Below are 24,464 nucleotides of genomic sequence, written 5' to 3'. Positions count from 1 at the left end.
TCAGGAAGTGCAACTTCGTTGCGCTCACCTAATTGGCTGTGCGCTGTCTGAACTCAGACAGCGCATCGCACTGCCCCGTCCATTATATTCAATGGTGGGAACTTAGCGGCTAGCGGTGAGGTCACCCGCTGGTCAGCGGCTGACCGGTGGGTGACCCCACCGCTACCCGCAAAGTTCCCACCATTGAAAGTAATGGAGCGGCTTTGCGATGCGCTGTCACAGTACAGACAGCGCACAGCCAATCAGGTGAGCGCCACGGAAGTAGCGCTTCCTGATTGGCTGAAGGGACTTCAGTGACAGGAGTCACGTGATGTCCCGGCATTCGGGGAAAGGGGTCTGATGTGAAAGCATTGGACCCCTTTCAGTCCGGTATGGAACGGGTATTTGCGGTTTTTTTTTTTTTTTACAAGTACGTGGATTTACCTCTGGACGTGGATTTATCTCTGGACGCTGGAAGGTGAGTATAATTTTTTCACAGGTACCCTCGGATCGTCGGATACCGTGGCAGTCGGCGTGTCAACATAGGTAAGTATGTGTGTGTCGGCGTATGAAATAAAGTTTTACTATCAAGGTGTCTGTGTCCTGTTTTTATTTGGGTATTTTTTCCCCAGTAGTACTACAGGTACCAGCGGGCCCGTTTTTCTCCCGCATGCTGGTACTTGTGGTTCTCCAAGTACCAGCTTGCGGGGGAGGCTTGCTGGGACTTGTAGTACTACTGGAAAAAACAATATCTTTTTATTATCACAAAAGGCTATCAGCCCCCCCATCGCAGGCCCATTGGATGGGGGGGGGGACAGCCTCGGGCTTCATCCCTGGCCCTTGGGTGGCTTGTGGGGACCCCTTGATTGAAGGGGTCCCAACTCCCCCAGGGTACCCCGGCCAGGGGTGACTAGTTGGGTAGTTAATGCCACAGCCGCAGGGCACGGCATAAAAGTGACCCCCGGCTGTGGCATTATCTGTCCAGCTAGTGGAGCCCGATGCTGGTGTTAAAAATACGGGGGACCCCTACTCTTTTTGTCCCCCGTATTTTTGGCACCAGCACCAGGCGCAGAGCCCGGTGCTGGTTTTAAAAATACGGGGGATTCCCTGTCAATTTTTTTCCCGCATTTTTAGAACCAGGACCAGCTCGATGAGCTGGAACGGTAAAATCATAAAAAAAAATGGCGTGGGGTCCCCCCTCCAAAGCATAACCAGCCTCGGGCTCTTCGAGCTGGTCCTGGTTCTAAAAATGCGGGGAAAAAATTGACAGGGGATCCCCCGTATTTTTAAAACCAGCACCGGGCTCTGCGCCCGCATTTTTAGAACCAGGACCAGTTCGATGAGCCCGAGGCTGGTTATGCTTTGGAGGGGGGACCCCACGCCATTTTTTTTTCGGGTTTTTCCCATTTTTTACCAATTTTTAAAATTGCGGCAAAATCCGCCAAATCGGCCGATTTTCGCCCGCGATTCTGGCGAATCCGTTTTTCATTGAATATGGTGAATTCCGGCAGGCACCTGCCGGAATTCACCTGGCGAATTGAGTCGGAAAAAAAAAACGGCGAAAAATTGCCGCGATTCGCCGTGAATTGCATATACCCCAAAGTGACTTCAATGGGCACCTGACATTCTGGGGTTTTCACAGCCACTAAAGAGGGCTGACTGGCAATTTCTTTTCAAGGCTTCAACAAACTCACATGGTAGACTTGTAACTTCTTTACTTCTACCTTCCTAACGTACCTTATAGTTCACAGGTGCCACCGCCTCTATGATCTCATAAGGGCCTCGCCATTGGGCATAGAGTTTACTTTCAATATTAGGCACTAGTACCAGCACTTTGTCACCATATTAAAGGTCAGGTTGACAGCAACAATGTCATGAATGCATGTTTGATGCTGGTGAGCCCTGACCATATGTTTGGTCAATAGTGACGTAATTTGCCTTAGACAGCCATTCAAATGGGATACAAACTAAACAATGTTAGGCTCTTGGGATAATTGCTACTCCCACCATTCTTTTAATAGATCTAGTATTCCTCTGGTTTGTCTTCCATAAAGGAGTTTGAAGGGGCTAAACCCCATAGAGGCTTGGGTACCTCTCAAACTACAAACATTAGCTAAGGTAAGAGTAGGTCCCAATCTCGCTTCTCCTGTGACACTGCCTTGTTTATCATCTGCTTAAGGGTTCAGGTAATGCATTCAATCAAGTGGTCTCTCTGCAGGTGGTAAACCAAAGTGATAATTCTATCCACCTTTCATGAAATACACTTGCAAAGTGGGCATATACCGTACACAATATTTTACAATTTTTAATAAGATGCTGTAGTTTTGCAAGTGTTAACAAGTCTTGGGCCACAAATTTGACACCTGAAATCAACAGAGGGAGGTTACTTGCATATGACCCACTTGTATTTTGCCAGGCCCAATGCTGTTTTCTGCATGAAATACACCGGCATCCTGAAGGTAAGTATCACACAAGCATTCACCTCCTTGTTTGTGTGCATCCACTGTAAGGATGCATGGTCGGTTATTAGCTAGAACTCTCGCACCAACAAATAGTATTTTACTGACTCTAAAGCTCATTTAATCACCAACACTTCTGCTTCACTGTTGAGTACTTGTGTGTTTTTTGGACAGCAATTTCCGGCTGAGGTAGAGGATGGGTTTCTCTTCCCCTTCTACCTCTTGGGAAAGGACTTCCCCTAACCGTGTACCAGAGGCATCAGTCTGCAACACAACCTGCTTTCTGATATCAGGAGCTTGCAATACAGGCTCTACGCACAAAGAAGTATCTGCAGGCCTAGACCTTACTATCTTGTCTGGGGACTGTTAACTCAGACATCAGTTAAGGATGCTGCCCTGGTGTCAAAATCATGAATGTACCCATGCAGTGGCGGAACTAGACCGTGGTTGGCCCTCGTGTAACAATATGCATTGACTTCCCCCATAATCCAAAAAATGTGTGCCAAAAAATAGGGCATGGTCTCACTGAGAGGGGGTGTGAGCACACAATAGTACCACCAATTAAAATTATGCCACACAGTAGTGCAACCGAACAGTAGTACTCCTTATATTCTGTACGTTACACCACCGAGTATTGCTTCTGATACACATTACCCCACACAGTTCTGCTCCTTACACACATTGGGGGTAATTCTGAGTTGATCGCCGCAGGAATTTTGTTAGCAGTTGGGCAAAACCATGTGCACTGCACGGGAGGCAGATATAACATGTGCAGAGAGAGTTAGATTTGGGTGGGATGTGTTCAATCTGCAATCTAAATTGCATCATAAAATTAAAGCAGTCAGTATTTACCCTGCACAGAAACAAAATAACCCACTCAAATCTAACTCTCTCTGCACATGTTATATCTGCCTCCCCTGCAGTGCACATGGTTTTGCCCAATTGCTAACAAAATTCCTGCTGCGATCAACTCAGATTTACCACCATTATGCCATACACTAAAGCTCCTTATACATGTTACAACACACAGTAGTGCCTCCTATACATGTTACACCACACAGTATACTTATATACGTTACGCCCCACCTTTCAAAGGTGACATAGGTCTTTCCCTAATTTAGACACGAAAGGAGTACCTTGGTCCACCAGGACATCTTTTAGTATTCCTAGATGGGTATACAGCATCAACAATTCCCAGACAATAGTGCTAGATTTCATGTTACATAGTGGTATGGCCTCCAAGTACCTGGTGGCATACATAGTCTACCATCCCATCAGATCCATAAAAATTAACTCAATAGGCATGAAAATGATAGGCAGGGGAACCAAGGGCACCATAAATTATGTCTGAGGGGTGGTCTTTTGGTACACTGGGCATTCCTGACAATAATTTTTTACTGTGGCATGAATACCTGGCCAGAAAAACCATAGCTGGATATGCTGGAGAGTTTTCTCCTCCGCTAAATGGCCACTCTATAAATGCATGTGAGCCGCCCTCAATACCAGCTGTTTTCAGGGAACCAGCAACTGGTCTACCTTTTTACCTTGCAAGTAAGTTACAAGGTAAAACAAATCATTTTTTCATGACAAAGGTACAACTTCAGGTGGTAAAGCAGAGTTTACCTAACCATTAACCACAATCCCATTTTAAAAAGCATTGCACCAGTTGCGTCATTCTGTTGATCTCACCAAAAGTCCTGTAAAGACACACTTTCACCAATGGGGGACCAATGTGTCTCAATCTCACTTTCCTGCTGCTGCTCACTGGCAAGAGAGGGCTTTACAGTCATACAACCTTGGCCTCCAGTAGATCTTGGCCCCTGGGACAGCTCAGCCTCTGTATGTCAGCAAATGTCATGCCAGGTAACAACCTCCTGTAAAAGTAGGAAGTCCCGGCCCAGGATTACTGGATAAGGAGGTTTAGATGATCTGTGGCTACCATATTTACTGGCCGTCTGCAGGTGCACTTGTGGGTATTCTTTTATGTCCCCAAGTATACATAGCACTTTTACCAGGAAGAGAACCTGGCCAGACCGGGGAGGAACCAGGTTAGCAGAGACGATAGACAATTCACTGGCAGTGTCAACCAAGGCCCAGATATCCCTTCAATCTGTACCATCAGATGAAACAGGGTAGTTTTTGCTGGGGAAATACTTCCAGTTACCATACCGACTACAGGTTGTGCTGTTTTCCCTGAGCTGAAATCCACTGGCTCAACCTGCTTTAGACAGTACTGCCCTGCATGACTGGGCTCCCCTCACTCAAAACATATTGAAATGGGCTGTTCGGTTTTTTTTTTTCATTTTTTTTTTTTTATTGAAGCATCAATAATCCAATTTCAAATCATTGTGACAAATCAAAAGAAAGTTTTCAGGACTACAGGAAATCAACATGCATTAACATGAAATATGAGACCTCTTTATACTGTTAAATAATATAATGTCACAAATGAGGTGCTACATATATGTATACATATGCACATACTATATTTGAACAAAAATCAGGATAATCACAATCATAGTCAATATTTGCCGTGCCACCAGTGCCCCGCCATCCCCGCACCACCCCCTAGGTCAAAATAGGCCTCATTTAAGACACTTAGTTCTGCTTCTATTATCCACCAAAATATGGTATTACAAAGGAATCGGAGGGTCATTTGCTTTCATTTGTGACATGTACCAAGTCGTGTCTTTTAGGCTATTATGACTTTGTGTTCGTATTGGTAAGGTGGCTGTATATGTTTCCCACATTAGGAAGAACCTCTCCACATTAGCCCCCCTAGCCAGAACTACTTCAACCCACTGCATTCTGAATAATGTAATTTAGCTTTAAAAAGTGATAATAGTGGCTGAGATGGTTGTAGCCAGGTTTGTAGAATGGTCTTGCAGGCTGCCGCTCCTATAGCTAACAAGAGACATTTGCCGCTATGCGATGTGCGAGCATTGGGAGGAAGCATGCCAAACAGGGCCCATTCAGGTGCCATAGGGATATAATTAACCAAATTATCAATTGAATATTTTCTGACCTGAACCCAAAAACTTCGGATTATGGGGCAATCCCAAAGACAATGAAATAAAGCTGCTGAATTAGCGCCACATTAATAGATTAATCGACTTTGCGTCTTTACTAGAAATCACATAGGGAAGCGCTTGTATTAGAAACATTAATTTTGGAAATTAATTAATTTTAATAAGATTAGCCCTACCCAAATGTGACAACAAATTTTTCCAGCCGTCTAGTTCTGTTGCTATGGAGCGTATCACTGAAGAAAAATTAAGGTCATAAAGGTGGAAAGGATTATGAGAGATTTTAACCCCAAGGTAAGTAAAGTGTTGGTGAGCCCACATTATATGGATGCTGGACTTAAACGAAACACGAGATGAGGGGTTTCCGAGATGAAACGCCACTGATTTAGACGTGTTAACTACGAATCCAGACACCAGTCCAAAGTCAGCCAAAAGAGAAAATACTCTATCAAGAGACTCAGAAGGGTCACCTACAAACAACAAGATGTCATCTGCGAAAACGGTTAGCTTTATTTCCTCATGACCAATCTTAATTCACCGAAAATAGTTACCAACTTGTAAAATTCGGAGCAGTGGATCTATGGCTAAGTTGAATAAAATAGGGGAAAGGGGGCAGCCCTGTCTGGTGCCCCTCAACATAACAATTGGGTTGCTACAGCATCAATTTATTAGCAAAGAGGTGGAAGTGCTAGTGTCGATGTATTTTATAAAATTAATGAAAACAGAATCAAATTGTTGTACGTGGAGAACCCGAAGTAAGTGCGGCCACAGGACAGTATCAAACGCCTTAGTTGTATCTAAATTTAAAAGAATATTTTGAGTGCTAGATTCTCCATAAGATTTCCCCACCACTGATATTGTTGTTCGGATTCCTTTAACTAAGTGTTTGTTATGGACAAACCCCAGCTGGTGATCTGTAAGAAGCTGAGGAAGCAGCAGCTGAAGTATGTCCGCCATCATTTTTGTCAGTAATTTAATGTCCGAGTTAAGTAACGTGATCGGTCTATATGAGTCAATTTGTTGGGTGTCTCGTTGTGGTTTGGGAATTAGGACTGTATGTGCATTATTAAAATGTGGAAAGATTGTGTTATTGCGGAGAATGTCGTTGAACAGTTCTCCCATAGAAGGGGCTATGGCCCTCATTCCGAGTTGTTTGCTCGCTAGCTACTTTTAGCAGAAATGCAAACGCAAAGCCGCCGCCCTCTGGGAGTGTATATTAGCATAGCAGAATTGCTAACGAAAGATTAGCAATTCTGTTATTAAGTATTTCCTTGCAGTTTCTGAGTAGCTCCAGACCTACTCCTAGATTGCGATCACCTCAGCCCTTTTAGTTCCTGGTTTGATGTCACAAACACGCCCAGTGTTCAGCCAGCCACTCCCCCGTTTCTCCAGCCACTCCTGCGTTTTTACCTGGCACATCAGTCTTTTTTAGTACACTCCCTGAAAATGGTCAGTTTCCGCCCAGAAAAACCCACTTCCTGTTAATCACACTATGATCAGCAGAGCGATTGAAAAGCTTCGTTCGCCCGTGAGAAAAATAGCATAGTTTTGTGTAAAATTGCTTAGCGTGTGCGCCCTGCTGTGCATACGCATGAGCAGAACTGCTGGATTTTAACCTATTAGCAATTCTGCTAAAAATAGCAGCGAGCGAACAACTTGGAATGACCACCAATGTGCCCCTGTAATATTTTATAATATTCGTTGAACAACCCATCAGGGCCTGGCGATTTGTGCAACTTCAGATTAGAAATAGCATTCTTTATGTCCTCGAGTGTTACATCCTGTTTAAAGATTTCATTTTGAGAACTTGACAATTTGGAAAGATTTGCTTCAGACATTATACAATCATGCAATGCCTGATCAAATGGGCATGCATCATATAGATTAGAAAAATATGTTTCAAAATATTCAAGGATACGTGAGGTTACCGTGTCAATTGATGACAAATTTGGGTCTTTAATGGCAGTAATCAGTCTCTTTGGCGCATTTAATTTAGACATGGTAGCTAATAAATGGCCAGTTTTATTGCCCCATCGAAAATACTTAGATTTTGAGAATGTCAGATCACACTGTGCTTGAGATAATAAAAAATCATCCAATAATTGTCGTGCTTGTGTGTATACCAACTGGGAATCTGGGGAAGGGGAGTCTATGTAAGTACATAGAGCAACCGTTAGTGAGGCATGGAGAGTTTGATACTGTGCTGAGGCTTTTTTTTCTGTTTGGACACATACTCTGTGATACAGCCTCTCATGGTAGCCTTAGAGGCTCCCCAAAATATAGACGGTTGCTCCCAGTAGTCGATATTATCATCAGTAAAAGTCATCCAGCTGGTCATAAGAAATAGACAAAATTCTTCTGAGTTATACAGATAAGCCGGGAATTTCCATGGTTTAAAATTTCTGGCCGATGTAGCTCTAGTGATTGGGGCATGGCCAGAAACCAGAATATTATGGATGTCTGTTTTGGGCTGTTTGGTTTAACAATGAGGATCTGGGTTCTGGGCTTAGGTAATGGCTGCAACCTTTGCTTGGCTTTATTAAAATAAACTGGTGTTTGTGCCCACTTTGCAAGTGTATTTAATGCCCAAAACCAGGGCCGTATCTAGGTTTGTGCCAGTGGTGCCTGGCACACAGCGCATATGTACTGTAGGCGCAGTACCGCTGGCAACGCCACAGTTCTATGCCGCAATTGTATATACGCGGTAGTTACCTGCTGTGGATAGTTACTTGTTAAAGTCGGACAGTACTGTAGTTGGCGGGTGCAATCTGTGGTCCTCTTCTCATGCCTTCCCGCTCTTCCACCTGACCACCTTTCTCCTCCTTGGCCAGTGGTTACAGTGAGTGCTACCCTGCGCATTGTCTACCGAGCGGGACTCTTGCACTAAAGACAACACACCTGGTTACCGCTGTTAGCTGTCAGCTTCACTGCCGGTGTCCCAGCATTACCAATTCTGGTGTCCAGCGCACAAGGGGTAAACCATAGCAGCTGCCTTATTGGGATCTGAAACTACAACATCGGATTCTTCATTAGTGAGCGCATGTGCATATGCTAACCAATGCGCTATATCTTGTCGAACTACTGCTCCCAGATTTTGAGCTTATATCAGTTAGTGTGTTTTGACATTCAAATAGTCAATCAAGCTGTCACACTGACTTTTTAAAAGTGCATTCAGGCTCCACCTGCTGACTATCCTGAATAATTTGCAAATACTTTTGGATAAAACCAAAGATCCCTGATGCAAGTGTTACTTTATTTTAACAGGCACCCTTATAGGCCCTACACACTGGCCGATTTTTGGAAAGATATGAACGATCTCGTTCATAAATGAACGAGAACTCGTTCATATCTTTCAGTGTGGAGGCTCCAGCAATGAACGATGCGCGTCCCAGCGCTCGTTCATCGCTGGTCTCCCGTCGGCTGTCCATGCACACCAATATGGACGATCTCGTCCATATTTGCCTGCACTTCAATGCAGCCGCGTGACGGGGGGAGTGAAGAAACTTCACTCCCCCCGTCACTGCCCCCCCGCCGCCGGGTCGCTCGTCGGGCAGCTCGGCGGCGGATCGGCTAGTGTATAGGGCCCCTTATTTGTTACTATAGTATCTATCCATTGATCTCTGTATTTATTATAGTACTTAAAAGGGCTGCTGGAAGGACTGCCGCGCCCCAGAGAGCAGCAGTAGCGATATCTACGGGGGGTCACTCAGCCCCCTGTAACATGAATACACAGAAAAAATTAGAAATCGCGTCTGCGCTCGTCAAAGAATGCAATACATGAAAAGATGTGAGGTATCTAATGAATAGTTCTCAAAGTTGACTGAATTGATGTGTCGCGTAATGTCAATAAAACGTTTTGAACCTTTCCTTGTGTGTCTTTGTTTCTGATTCTCCAAGCTCGAGTAGGTCTGTTCCCTTGGTCGTGTGGGACTTTGATGTGTTTTCTCCTTAGCAGTATCTCGAATATTCGTTCTCCGGGTTTCCTCCTGTATTTCCTTCAAGGGTATCGAGGTGGTTCTTATCCTCAACGATTGGAGACAAAGAGACAGAAATAGCCGCTGATAGTGTAGTAGGCGTATTGCAAATATTGGAAGTGTCTTGTAGGAAAATCTTTAGAAGAATAGTGGCTGCTATTGCGTACCAGTACTCACGTGAAAGATGTGATGTACCCCTCGCGTAAAGGTATCTTTGGTGTTCTTATGGTTTCTCCTCTTCCTCTAGACAGAATCCTTTGTAGTTCTTATCCTGAGTGAGAGAGGAGATGGAACAGTTGATAGTGTAGTAAGTCTTATGATAGAGTGGATGAAAGGTAATTTACCCTTCTAAACTTATGATTTATATTGGGGGAGTGCATACCGTACTCACATCCATATGGGGGGGTGTAAGACACATAAAGGTATCTTTAGATTGATATGTTGTCGTATACGGTCACATTCATGCAGATAAAAATATATGAGAGGAGTAATGGGCGTACCCAACTCACACTGTACAATGTGGAGACTTTTGTATAAGGGTATCTTTATAATGGTTCTGCTGCTTCTAGATGCTCCTTATTCCCAAGTCCGTTCCTCTCGTTTTGTACAAGAAGAGAAACGAAGCAAGGTGTCATGAGGTGACACATAAAAATTTATTTATACAAAAACTTATAAAACAACATTAAAAAACTGCCGATGGGTTCCAGGTAAGAGAGGGGGGTATACACGGGTGAGTAAGATGTTAATGTCCGGATTGTTCTCACCTTAGTAAGTACCGTCCCAATCAGTCCCTGGTAGTCCTGGCCCTCACACCAACGCGTTTCGACTTAAGAAGTATTTTTCAAGGTGTATCATGAGGGCACTGGTGCCACTATTTAAACCCCCTAACAGGAAGTCATGTGGTGGGGGTGTGGTTACAGAGTGCAGATTATAACAGTGGATTTTTAATACATTATGCTCTATGAAAGATGTATTAAGTTATAAAAATACTTTAGTTGTGATTAGCACAATAAAAATAACATTGGTGCAGTAAAAAAGTGTTTAAAACGTGCCCGTTACGTCACTTCCGGTATTTGAAACGCATTTACTTCCGGAAGTGGCGTGTGTAAACGGGATCAAAATGGTGATGTATTTACCAAATACATAAATAAGGGGGAGAGATGGCAGTATCCATGAGCAACTAAATGTTGCTGATATGGTCTAGGGGTGTCCAAATGTAATGTGCCGCTATTTGGGGCGGTGAAACGCATGTGCCGGAAGTGACGGTCATGCGTTCCACCGGAGGGAGGAGTGTGCACTTCCGGTGAGTGAAGTGCAGGAAGATCGATGCGTCTCAAATGTTAGACGTGGAACGCACGTGATCCCGGAAGTAACGGGAGATATCGAGTGCGTTCCACCTGAAGGAAGGGGCGCAATGGAATGTAATGGGATGTCTGGAGCCTGTGAAAATGATTATGGCTGTAGAAGTAAAAATCGGGTCAAAGGGGTGAATAACCTGAGAAAAAACACAGTTTAAAGAAATAATATATATTAAATAAATACTGAGTTTAAGGCAGGTTAAATGAAAATCGCCTGGTGCAGCTGTATCTTATTTTTTGAAAGAGTGCCTAATAATAAATGGTTAATGAATTATGTATTTGGGTGGGAGGAGTCCCATCATTACAGTATACAAGGCTGGCTGACAAAATATTAGGTGCCAGTAGAGAAACTATCAGACAGTCAATATAGTACTCTATTCGGTTAGGTAGTGAAGGTGGAATGAAAAGAGAGTCACTGATTATGTGGTTGGCATAAAAGGGGGATTGAAATTGAACCGGAGCGGGGTAAGGTACTTTATGGAAATGGTCAATGCCCCTTAAAGAAACCATTTGGTTTCAAACTCCAAATTGAGGCCTTTAGGTTTCAAAGTACCTAGATTGAAGATGCTTCGCATTTCGGTTTGGGCGAGTCTTTCTTCAATATTTCCTTTTCTCCAGTTTCCTGCCACAGCCTGAATGCCACAAAAAAGTGTTATCTCCGAAGGTTTGCAGTCATGTTCGTCTTTAAAGTGGGCAGAGATTCCATGAGTGGGAAGACCCTTCTTTATATTTCTGAGATGCTCGCTCATCCTTTCCTTTAACTTCCTGGTTGTTCTTCCTACATATTGTTTATTGCATTTACATTGTACTAAATACACCACGTTTTTACTGTCGCACGTTATGAATTCCTTAATGTCATATTTTTTCTTATTGCTGGTGGATGTATAGCTGGTTATAGTGGAGGTGTTGCTTCTGCAGTTGCGGCACATTTGGCACTGGCCGCACCTATAGAAGCCCTTGCTCTTAATGGTAGTGGTTCTCTTGGGGATCTCCAGTGCGCTTTTTACAAGGTGTTTGCGAAGGTTGTCAGCCTTTCGGTAGATGAATCTTGGTTTATCTTGTATATATTGTTTGAGTGTGGGATCCTGGAGTAATAGTCCCCAATTTTTTCTTACGATATGTTCCAGCCCCTTATATTGGCTGCTGTATTTAGTGATAAAAGTGACAGTATTTGTGTCACCTCTCCGTCTCTGGTCTTCCGTGGATGTAGTTGGTTGAATCATCAGTTCCCTATCTGCTTGCTGGTATTTTTCATATGGCACATCCAGTAGTTTGGTTTCATATCCCTTTCTCTGGAATTGGTTTTTCATTGAGGTGCCCTGATTGTGATAGTCCCGTAACTTCGAGCAGTTTTTCCTTATCCTATGGAACTGGCTTCCAGGTACTGAGGATAGCCAGTTGGGGTGGTGGTTGCTATTCATGGGAATAAAAGAATTGCAGTCTGTAGGCTTAGTGTATGTTTTAGTGTGTATCGCACCTTCTTCTATAAATATGGATAGGTCAAGAAAATTGACAGATTCAGTGCTTTTCTGGTATGTGAGCTGTATGTTTCGATCATTAGTGTTTAGAAAGTCGCAGAAGACATCCAGTAGGGTTGGATCCCCCTTCCAAATGAAGAGGATATCATCAATATAGCGTTTCCATAGCACCAGGTTCGCCCCAAATTCATGGTCACTGAAGACTGATTTTTCTTCCCAATGGGCCATGAAAAGGTTTGCGTAACTAGGGGCGAACCTGGTGCCCATGGCTGTGCCATGTAATTGGAGGTAAAATGAATTATCGAACCAGAAAAAGTTATTGGTTAAAATAAATTCGATGCTTTCCAAAACAAAGGTCATCCGATCGTGATCCATAGAATCTGCCTCTAGAAAGTGTGACGTGGCTTCTAAACCGTGTTGATGACTGATGGCCGTATAAAGAGATGTTACGTCTGCTGTAACGAGGATGAATTCGGGTGACCAGCTGATGAGTTGTAGTTCCTGTAGGACTGCTGTGGAGTCTTTGAGGTAGGATCTTGTATTTTGTGCGAGTGGATGTAGGATATGGTCGATGTATTGGGATAAATTTGAAGTGATTGATTCTGTGCCAGCTACTATTGGTCGACCTGGTGGATGTGCGTTATCTTTGTGAATTTTAGGGAGGGTGTACATAACAGGTAGCGATGGATGTGGGATGATGATGTACTCTCGTTCTTTATCGGTGATAACTTTCTTGCGTTCATATTTCATCAGTAGATCAGTCATTCTCTTGGTGGTTACTTCAGACGGGTTCCCTCTGAGTTTTTTATAGGTTTTGCCATTGTTTAGTTGTCTTTCGATTTCCTTCTTATATTCATCTACGTCCTGGACAACCACTGCACCCCCTTTGTCGGCCGGTTTGATTACAATAGTGTGATTGTCTTGAAGGCTCTTTAGGGCCTCTCTTTCTGCTTTTGTCATATTAGGTTTGGTTATTTTTTTGAATGTGGTATTTTCAAGTTCGTCTTTAACAATGCGTTCGAAGCTCTCAATAAAGCATCCCTTCTTGAAGGTGGGAAAAAAGGTTGATTTTGGTTTGAATATGGATGTACCTTGGTCGTTGGTAACGGTCGGGTTATCCTGCTTGTGAAAGATTTTTTTCAAGGTCAATTTTCTTATAAATCGTTGTAGATCGATATAAGCCTCAAACTTGTCCAAATTACTGGAAGGTGCATATTTCAGCCCTTTCTTGAGAACGTTTTCCTCGTCTTCTGTGAGGACATGAGTACTGAGATTGTAGATCTTAGTAAATGCGATCTCTTGGTTGGTGTTCTCTGACTCATTGATTTCTATAAGATTATCAGTCCTTATTGGAATGGTATTTTTGCTTTTGTGATATAATGATTGGTGTTTTTTAGATGATTTCTTTCCTCGTCTCCCTCTTCTTGTTATCGTCTTCTGTTTTGACGACCCCTGTTTAACTCTAAAAAAACCTCATCGTTGTCATCATTTCTTCTGTATGAATGGGATCTGTTTGGTGGTCTTCTTGTAATTTCTGGGGTAGTTTGTCTTCTGGTGTGTTCCAGAAGTCTGTCATCTCAGTGGTTTTCAAAGGTTCGTTTGTGGAAGCGTCTTAGATTGTATCGATCCTGGTTGTGGAGGTCCTCCCGTGAGTATCTCCTTCTTGGATAGGTCCGTTGTTCATTGGACGACTGTAATCTTTGTCTGGGTGTCCAGGTATGATTATAGGGATTCCTTCGTGGACTAATTCTGTGTTCAGTTTGCCTCCAATTTTGTCTCCATTCGGGGGTTCTCCAATTTTCCTTTCTTTCAAATCTTACCCTACCGTGAGTTTCTTTGTTTTTGAAGAAGTTTTTCTCCTTCTTAGTTAGTTGGTGTTGTATTCCATTTTTGAAATCGTTCAAATCCCTGATGTATTTCTTCTTCTTCTTTTCCATGAGCTCTTTTTCATTAGTGGCAATTTTTTCAATGATGTCTTGTTCCATCTCTTTGAAATCTGGCAAATCCGCCAATGGTTCTACAGTTCCTCTGAGCGTCTCGATCTCTGTTTCTAGATCCTTGAGGTCCTTACTTCTCTCTCGGACTATCAGTCTCATCAGGGACATGGAGCAGGAGTCTATAATGCGAATCCATTCTTCTTCGAATGCTGGTGATTTGTTAGTGAAGGTGGGTAATTTATCGATTCTGAGTCCTCTGGGTATAATCTCCTCGGCCAGGTATCTCTCTAAGGATATTACCTCCCACCATATCTTTCCCTCTTTAATAAAAGCTTTTTCTAATTTGGACATGACATTTTCTAAATCTTCGTCAGCTAATTCAACAGAATCATGTTTGTTATTAAATATGTGATCGAATTTATCTTTCCTCACATTTCTGTGGGAGAACATGATGATGCTATGGGGCAGCAGTAGTCCTACTAGATGAGTGGAAGACTGAATCTAAAAGGGCTGCTGGAAGGACTGCCGCGCCCCAGAGAGCAGCAGTAGCGATATCTACGGGGGGGTCACTCAGCCCCCTGTAACATGAATACACAGAAAAAATGAGAAATCGCGTCTGCGCTCGTCAAAGAATGCAATACATGAAAAGATGTGAGGTATCTAATGAATAGTTCTCAAAGTTGACTGAATTGATGTGTCGCGTAATGTCAATAAAACGTTTTGAACCTTTCCTTGTGTGTCTTTGTTTCTGATTCTCCAAGCTCGAGTAGGTCTGTTCCCTTGGTCGTGTGGGACTTTGATGTGTTTTCTCCTTAGCAGTATCTCGAATATTCGTTCTCCGGGTTTCCTCCTGTACTTCCTTCAAGGGTATCGAGGTGGTTCTTATCCTCAACGATTGGAGACAAAGAGACAGAAATAGCCGCTGATAGTGTAGTAGGCGTATTGCAAATATTGGAAGTGTCTTGTAGGAAAATCTTTAGAAGAATAGTGGCTGCTATTGCGTACCAGTACTCACGTGAAAGACGTGATGTACCCCTCGCGTAAAGGTATCTTTGGTGTTCTTATGGTTTCTCCTCTTCCTCTAGACAGAATCCTTTGTAGTTCTTATCCTCGGGAGTGAGAGAGGAGATGGAACAGTTGATAGTGTAGTAAGTCTTATGATAGAGTGGATGAAAGGTAATTTACCCTTCTAAACTTATGATTTATATTGGGGGAGTGCATACCGTACTCACATCCATATGGGGGGGTGTAAGACACATAAAGGTATCTTTAGATTGATATGTTGTCGTATACGGTCACATTCATGCAGATAAAAATAGATGAGAGGAATAATGGGCGTACCCAACTCACACTGTACAATGTGGAGACTTTTGTATAAGGGTATCTTTATAATGGTTCTGCTGCTTCTAGATGCTCCTTATTCCCAAGTCCGTTCCTCTCGTTTTGTACAAGAAGAGAAACGAAGCAAGGTGTCATGAGGTGACACATAAAAATGTATTTATACAAAAACTTATAAAACAACATTAAAAAACTGCCGATGGGTTCCAGGTAAGAGAGGGGGGTATACACGGGTGAGTAAGATGTTAATGTCCGGATTGTTCTCACCTTAGTAAGTACCATCCCAATCAGTCCCTGGTAGTCCTGGCCCTCACACCAACGCGTTTCGACTTAAGAAGTCTTTTTCAAGGTGTATCATGAGGGCACTGGTGCCACTATTTAAACCCCCTAACAGGAAGTCATGTGGTGGGGGTGTGGTTACAGAGTGCAGATTATAACAGTGGATTTTTAATACATTATGCTCTATGAAGGATGTATTAAGTTATAAAAATACTTTAGTTGTGATTAGCACAATAAAAATAACATTGGTGCAGTAAAAAAGTGTTTAAAACGTGCCCGTTACGTCACTTCCGGTATTTGAAATGCATTTACTTCCGAAAGTGGCGTGTGCAAACGGGATCCAAATGGTGATGTATTTACCAAATACATAAATAAGGGGGAGAGATGGCAGTATCCATGAGCAACTAAATGTTGCTGATATGGTCTAGGGGTGTCCAAATGTAATGTGCCGCTATTTGGGGCGGTGGAACGCATGTGCCGGAAGTGACGGTCATGCGTTCCACCGGAGGGAGGAGTGTGCACTTCCGGTGAGTGAAGTGCAGGAAGATCGATGCGTCTCAAATGTTAGACGTGGAACGCACGTGATCCCGGAAGTAACGGGAGATATCGAGTGCGTTCCACCTGAAGGAAGGGGCGCAATGGAATGTAATGGGATGTCTGGAGCCTGTGAAAATGATTATGGCTGTAAACATTTAGTTGCTCATGGATACTGCCATCTCTCCCCCTTATTTATGTATTTGGTAAATACATCACCATTTGGATCCCGTTTGCATACGCCACTTCCGGAAGTAAATGCGTTTCAAATACCGGAAGTGACGTAACGGGCACGTTTTAAACACTTTTTTACTGCACCAATGTTATTTTTATTGTACTAATCACAACTAAAGTATTTTTATAACTTAATACATCTTTCATAGAGCATAATGTATTAAAAATCCACTGTTATAATCTGCACTCTGTAACCACACCCCCACCACATGACTTCCTGTTAGGGGGTTTAAATAGTGGCACCAGTGCCCTCATGATATACCTTGAAAAAGACTTCTTAAGTCAAAACGTGTTGGTGTGAGGGCCAGGACTACCAGGGACTGATTGGGACGGTACTTACTAAGGTGAGAACAATCCGGACATTAACATCTTACTCACCCGTGTATACCCCCCTCTCTTACCTGGAACCCATCGGCAGTTTTTTAATGTTGTTTTATAAGTTTTTGTATAAATACATTTTTATGTGTCACCTCATGACACCTTGCTTCGTTTCTCTTCTTGTACAAAACGAGAGGAACGGACTTGGGAATAAGGAGCATCTAGAAGCAGCAGAACCATTATAAAGATACCCTTATACAAAAGTCTCCACATTGTACAGTGTGAGTTGGGTACGCCCATTATTCCTCTCATCTATTTTTATCTGCATGAATGTGACCGTATACGACAACATATCAATCTAAAGATTCCTTTATGTGTCTTACACCCCCCCATATGGATGTGAGTACGGTATGCACTCCCCCAATATAAATCATAAGTTTAGAAGGGTAAATTACCTTTCATCCACTCTATCATAAGACTTACTACACTATCAACTGTTCCATCTCCCCTCTCACTCCCGAGGATAAGAACTACAAAGGATTCTGTCTAGAGGAAGAGGAGAAACCATAAGAACACCAAAGATACCTTTACGCGAGGGGTACATCACGTCTTTCACGTGAGTACTGGTACGCAATAGCAGCCACTATTCTTCTAAAGATTTTCCTACAAGACACTTCCAATATTTGCAATACGCCTACTACACTATCAGCGGCTATTTCTGTCTCTTTGTCTCCAATCGTTGAGGATAAGAACCACCTCGATACCCTTGAAGGAAGTACATGAGGAAACCCGGAGAACGAATATTCGAGATACTGCTAAGGAGAAAACACATCAAAGTCCCACACGACCAAGGGAACAGACCTACTCGAGCTTGGAGAATCAGAAACAAAGACACACAAGGAAAGGTTCAAAACGTTTTATTGACATTACGCGACACATCAATTCAGTCAACTTTGAGAACTATTCATTAGATACCTCACATCTTTTCATGTATTGCATTCTTTGACGAGCGCAGACGCGATTTCTCATTTTTTCTGTGTTATTATAGTACTTGTTCTGTGGGATAGCACTGTATGTATATTTTAGATAACATTTTGTTTTACCAATTAAGCATATTTCTTTGATACTATGCTATTTTAATGTTTTGAGGTTTTTTTCTCCAAGGAGATATGTGCAAAAATAATTTAATTAATTACACATTGATTGTGACAAATCACTTTATATGTTTAAGCGCAGTCCAGGGGTATTTTGATTCCACTATTTGTTGTTTTAAGGGACTGGTATTCCCTTTTCCCAGAGGCTGCTCACATACACATATGATTTTAATTTAGCAACAATTCCAACAGTGCCACAAAAAATAATAATAATTGCGCTAAAATATATAGATACGGCACTGCCGAAAACAGTGTTGGGCCAATCAAAATACAAGTGGGTCATATGCAAGTGACCAGGCTCTGTTGATTTCAGGTGCCAATTTGTGGCCCAAGACTAGTTAACCTTTGAAAAACTTAATTTTCTGAATAAAAAGCTGGAGCTCAATAAGAAGTGAATAAGAAGCTGGCCGAATAAGAAGCTAACTTCAGCCTAGTACTTAGTAGTAGTTCTTTCTCTGCCTGAAAAAAACGCTCAACCATATCTGTGCTCACTCAGTGTGCTGCACTGCTGCATGATATATCTGTGCTGAGTGCACTGCTCTGCTCACACTGCCTAATTGTGGGGACTGGGGAGCAGTTATAGCAGGAGTACAGTGCACAGTTTTGCTGACAGTGACCACCAGTCCAGTATACGTTTGCCTGCCTGAAAAACACTCCTGTGTTTTTTTTTTTCTTCATAGTAGTTTAGCAGTCTGCTGACAGTGTCCACCAGGTCCGTTATACAGTATATGATATATATAAGCAGCAGTACGGTAGGCCACGGCTGTACCTACCTCTGTGTCATCACTCGTCATCCATAAGTATAAGGAATACTATACTATCCATCCATCTACATCAGTGATTTTCAACCTTTTTTTTACTCACGGCACACCAAACAATATTTTAAAATTGCCAAGGCACACCATCAGTTCCCCACAGAAAAAAAAACAAAAAACACACATTGGCCCTCATAGTAAAAAATATCCACACATACATTGGCCTACACAGGAAAAACAATCACAATGCCCCCCACATAAATCATATTGCTCCCTACATAAATTCTATTGCTCCCCACATGAATTATTCACATTGTTCCCCCCATAAATCCTTATTCTTCCCACATAAATCCTATTGTTCCCAACAGGAGAACTAAAATAACAAATATTAGCCCTTACCGGTCAGCTGTCCTCCTTCCTGTCCTCCTGGGCCAACAGTTCGCTCTGAAGGTGCAGGAAGCTGCTCTGGCTCCGCGGCACACCTTGCAACTGGTCGCGGCACACTAGTGTGCCACGGCACACTGGTTGAAAATGCCTGATCTACATTGTATACCTGTGGTGTTTTTTTTTCCTTCATCTTAGTTTAGCAGTCTGCTGACAGTGTCCACCAGGTCCGTTATACAGTATATTATATATATAAGCAGCAGTATGGTAGGCCACGGCTGTACCTACCTCTGTGTCGACACCCATCGTCCATAAGTATAAGTAATAATAGTATACTATCCATCCATCTACATTGTATACCTGTGGTGTTTTTTTATTCTTCATACTAGTTTAGCAGTCTGCTGACAGTGTCCACCAGGTCCATTACACAGTGTATTATATATATAAGCAGCAGTACGGTAGGTCACGGCTGTACCTACCTCAGTGTCGTCACTCGTCGTCCATAAGTATAAGTAATACTATACTATCCATCCATCTACATTGCATAACTGTGGTGTTTTTTTTTTTTCTTCATGCTAGTTTAGCAGTCTGCTGACAGTGTCCACCAGGTCCGTTATACAGTATATTATATATATAAGCAGCAGTACGGTAGGCCACGGCTGTACCTACCTCTGTGTTGTCACTCGTCGTCCATAAGTATAAGTAATAATAGTATACTATCCATCCATCTACATTGTATACCTGTGTTGTTTTTTTTCTTCATACTAGTTTAGCAGTCTGCTGAGAGTGTCCACCAGGTCCGTTATACAGTATATTATATATATAAGCAGCAGTACGGTAGGCCATGGCTGTACCTACCTCTGTGTCATCACTCGTCGTCCATAAGTATAAGTAATAATAGTATATTATCCACCCATCTACATTGTATACCTGTGGTGTTTTTTTTTCTTCATACTAGTTTAGCAGTCTGCTGACAGTGTCCACCAGGTCCGTTATACAGTATTTTATATATATAAGCAGTACGGTAGGCCACGGCTGTACCTACCTCTGTGTCGTCACTCATCGTCCATAAGTATAAGTAATAATAGTATACTATCCACCCATCTACATTGTATACCTGTGGGTTTTTTTTCTTCATCCTAGTTTAGCAGTCTGCTGACAGTGTCCACCAGGTCCATTATACAGTATATTATATATATATATATATATATATATACCACTGTGCGACCCGGCACTCAGAGGGACAGCGACACCTTGGGAAAACTGGCTGGGGTGCCCTCCAAGAGACAAAGAATCTCCAATGTAAGCAAAAGAACGAGGCGGCACTCCCAGCACTTTTCAATGGTGAAAAAGATACTTTATAGTAACACACAACGTTTCGGGGGGTCTCACCCCGTCATCAGGATAAAGGTGCAATGTACAAAGAGAAATATTTATACTCACCCGCTGTCCGTGTCACGCATGCCGCCGGCTGCAGCCCACGGTCACCCGCACCCGCTTCCGGATCCAGGGCTCTGACGTCACCGGAACTCGCGAGGTCACGTGGGTCCACGCCGGGCAGTCTGGGGGAGACGGACAGCAAGCATTTACATGTTACCTTGGTAACCACATACACAACAGTGAGCAATACTTAAGATGTGAGGAAAACCCCACAATGAAACAGTGCAAATAATCAAAATACAAATGTAATTACAGACAACATAATGAAGCACAAAATGCGGGCTGTACAGACCATGAATCTTTAAAATAAAACTTTTTTTCAGAATAAAGGGAAATTCTTTGCTCTAACTAAGGCATCCGGAACCTACAGCTGCACTAAAGTGCATAAATAAAATGTTGCACGAATCGGACTGTCACTGATCTTTGAATAAATGGGCATGGAATTATAGCTGCAGAAAAAAGACTACTCTTAAACAAGAGACATTGGGCATGGGGTAAAAAATAAAAAATGAAAAATCGTTTAAGTAAATATCAATGCAGTTAAACTGGAATGCTTATACCAATTACCAAGCATTTATTTAAATGTCATGCCGAATGCTTGGTAATTGGTATAAGCATTCCAGTTTAACTGCATTGATATTTACTTAAACGATTTTTCATTTTTTATTTTTTACCCCATGCCCAATGTCTCTTGTTTAAGAGTAGTCTTTTTTCTGCAGCTTTAATTCCATGCCCATTTATTCAAAGATCAGTGACAGTCCGATTCGTGCAACATTTTATTTATGCACTTTAGTGCAGCTGTAGGTTCCGGATGCCTTAGTTAGAGCAAAGAATTTCCCTTTATTCTGAAAAAAAGTTTTATTTTAAAGATTCATGGTCTGTACAGCCCGCATTTTGTGCTTCATTATGTTGTCTGTAATTACATTTGTATTTTGATTATTTGCACTGTTTCATTGTGGGGTTTTCCTCACATCTTAAGTATTGCTCACTGTTGTGTATGTGGTTACCAAGGTAACATGTAAATGCTTGCTGTCCGTCTCCCCCAGACTGCCCGGCGTGGACCCACGTGACCTCGCGAGTTCCGGTGACGTCAGAGCCCTGGATCCGGAAGCGGGTGCGGGTGACCGTGGGCTGCAGCCGGCGGCATGCGTGACACGGACAGCGGGTGAGTATAAATATTTCTCTTTGTACATTGCACCTTTATCCTGATGACGGGTGAGACCCCCCGAAACGTTGTGTGTTACTATAAAGAATCTTTTTCACCATTGAAAAGTGCTGGGAGTGCCGCCTCGTTCTTTTGCTTATATATATATATATATATATATAAGCAGCAGTACAGTAGGCCACGGCTGTACCTACCTCTGTGTCATCAGTGCACTCGTTGTCCATATGTAATATAATACTATACTATCCATCCATCTACATTGTAACATGTGGTGTTTTTTTTTTCTTCATACTAGTTTAGCAGTCTGCTGACAGTGTCCACCAGGTCCTTTATACAGTATATTATATATATATAAGCAGCAGTATGGTAGGCCACGGCTGTACCTACCTCTGTGTCATCAGTGCACTCTTCGTCCATAAGTAATATAATACTAAACTATCCATCCATCTACATTGTATACCTGTGGTGTTTTTTTTTCTTCATCCTAGATTAGCAGTCTGCTGACAGTGTCCACCAGGTCCGTTACACAGTGTATTATATATATAAGCAGCAGTACGGTAGGTCACGGCTGTACCTACCTCAGTGTCGTCACTCGTCGTCCATAAGTATAAGTAATACTATACTATCCATCCATCTACATTGCATAACTGTGGTGGTTTTTTTTTTCTTCATGCTAGTTTAGCAGTCTGCTGACAGTGTCCACCAGGTCCGTTATACAGTATATTATATATATAAGCAGCAGTACGGTAGGCCGCGGCTGTACCTACCTCTGTGTTGTCACTCGTCGTCCATAAGTATAAGTAATAATAGTATACTATCCATCCATCTACATTGTATACCTGTGTTGTTTTTTTTCTTCATACTAGTTTAGCAGTCTGCTGAGAGTGTCCACCAGGTCCGTTATACAGTATATTATATATATAAGCAGCAGTACGGTAGGCCATGGCTGTACCTACCTCTGTGTCATCACTCGTCGTCCATAAGTATAAGTAATAATAGTATATTATCCACCCATCTACATTGTATACCTGTGGTGTTTTTTTTTCTTCATACCAGTTTAGCAGTCTGCTGACAGTGTCCACCAGGTCCGTTATACAGTATTTTATATATATAAGCAGTACGGTAGGCCACGGCTGTACCTACCTCTGTGTCGTCACTCATCGTCCATAAGTATAAGTAATAATAGTATACTATCCACCCATCTACATTGTATACCTGTGGTTTTTTTTTCTTCATCCTAGTTTAGCAGTCTGCTGACAGTGTCCACCAGGTCCATTATACAGTATATTATATATATATATATATATATATATATATAAGCAGCAGTACAGTAGGCCACGGCTGTACCTACCTCTGTGTCATCAGTGCACTCGTTGTCCATATGTAATATAATACTATACTATCCATCCATCTACATTGTAACATGTGGTGTTTTTTTTTTTCTTCATACTAGTTTAGCAGTCTGCTGACAGTGTCCACCAGGTCCTTTATACAGTATATTATATATATATAAGCAGCAGTATGGTAGGCCACGGCTGTACCTACCTCTGTGTCATCAGTGCACTCTTCGTCCATAAGTAATATAATACTAAACTATCCATCCATCTACATTGTATACCTGTGGTGTTTTTTTTTCTTCATCCTAGATTAGCAGTCTGCTGACAGTGTCCACCAGGTCCGTTATACAGTATATTATATATATAAGCAGCAGTACGGTAGGCCATGGCTGTACCTACCTCTGTGTCGTCACTCATCGTCCATAAGTATAAGTAATACTATACTATCCATCCATCTACATTGTATACCTGTATTGTTTTTTTTTCTTCATACTAGTTTAGCAGTCTGCTGACAGTGTCCACCAGGTCCGTTATACAGTATATTATATATATAAGCAGCAGTACGGTAGGCCACAGCTGTACCTACCTCTGTGTCGTCACTCGTCGCCCATAAGTATAAGTAATAATAGTATACTATCCACCCATCTACATTGTATACCTGTGGTGGCTTTTAGTTGTGCGCAAAATATGGAGAACAAAAATGTGGAGGTTAAAAAAATAGGGAAAGATCAAGATCCACTTCCACTAGTCATGGCCGAGACAATGAAATGCCATCAACGTCGTCTGCCAAGGCCGATGCCCAATGTCATAGTACAGAGCATGTAAAATCCAAAACACAAAAGATCAGTAAAAAAATTACCCAAACATCAAAATTAAAAGCGTCTGAGGAGAAGCGTAAACTTGCCAATATGCCATTTACGACACGGAGTGGCAAGGAACGGCTGAGGCCCTGGCCTATGTTCATGGCTAGTGGTTCAGCTTCACATGAGGATGGAAGCACTCATCCTCTCACTAGAAAAAAGAAAAGACTTGCGGCAAAAGCACAGCAAAGAACTGTGCGTTCTTCGAAATCCCAAATCCCAAAGAGAGTCCAATTGTGTCGGTTGCGATGCCTGACCTTCCCAACACTGGACGGGAAGAGCTTGCGCCTTCCACAATTTGCACGCCACCTGTAAGTGTTGAAAGGAGCACCCGCAGTCCAGTTCCTGATAGTGAAATTGAAGATGTCAGTGTTGAAGTACACCAGGATGAGGATATGGGTGTTGCTGGCGCTGGGGAGGAAATTGACAAGGAGGATTCTGATGGTGAGGTGGTT

The 24,464-nt window shown here is 42.4% G+C and overlaps 1 non-coding gene across 1 annotated transcript; it reads right to left on the bottom strand.

Moving 5' to 3' along the window:
• Positions 1-1,012: 1,012 nt before the first annotated feature.
• LOC134938871 (small nucleolar RNA SNORA72) lies at positions 1,013-1,249 on the bottom strand. The gene has a single exon (XR_010181317.1). It is a non-coding gene; the product is annotated as a small nucleolar RNA SNORA72 (small nucleolar RNA).
• Between the last annotated feature and the right edge of the window lie 23,215 nt (positions 1,250-24,464).

The sequence above is a fragment of the Pseudophryne corroboree genome, chromosome 6 (genome assembly GCF_028390025.1).
Source record: "Pseudophryne corroboree isolate aPseCor3 chromosome 6, aPseCor3.hap2, whole genome shotgun sequence".
Lineage (NCBI taxonomy): Eukaryota > Metazoa > Chordata > Amphibia > Anura > Myobatrachidae > Pseudophryne > Pseudophryne corroboree.
The sequence above is the reverse complement of the archived record's forward strand: the minus strand, read 5'-3'. Positions and strand labels throughout refer to the sequence as shown.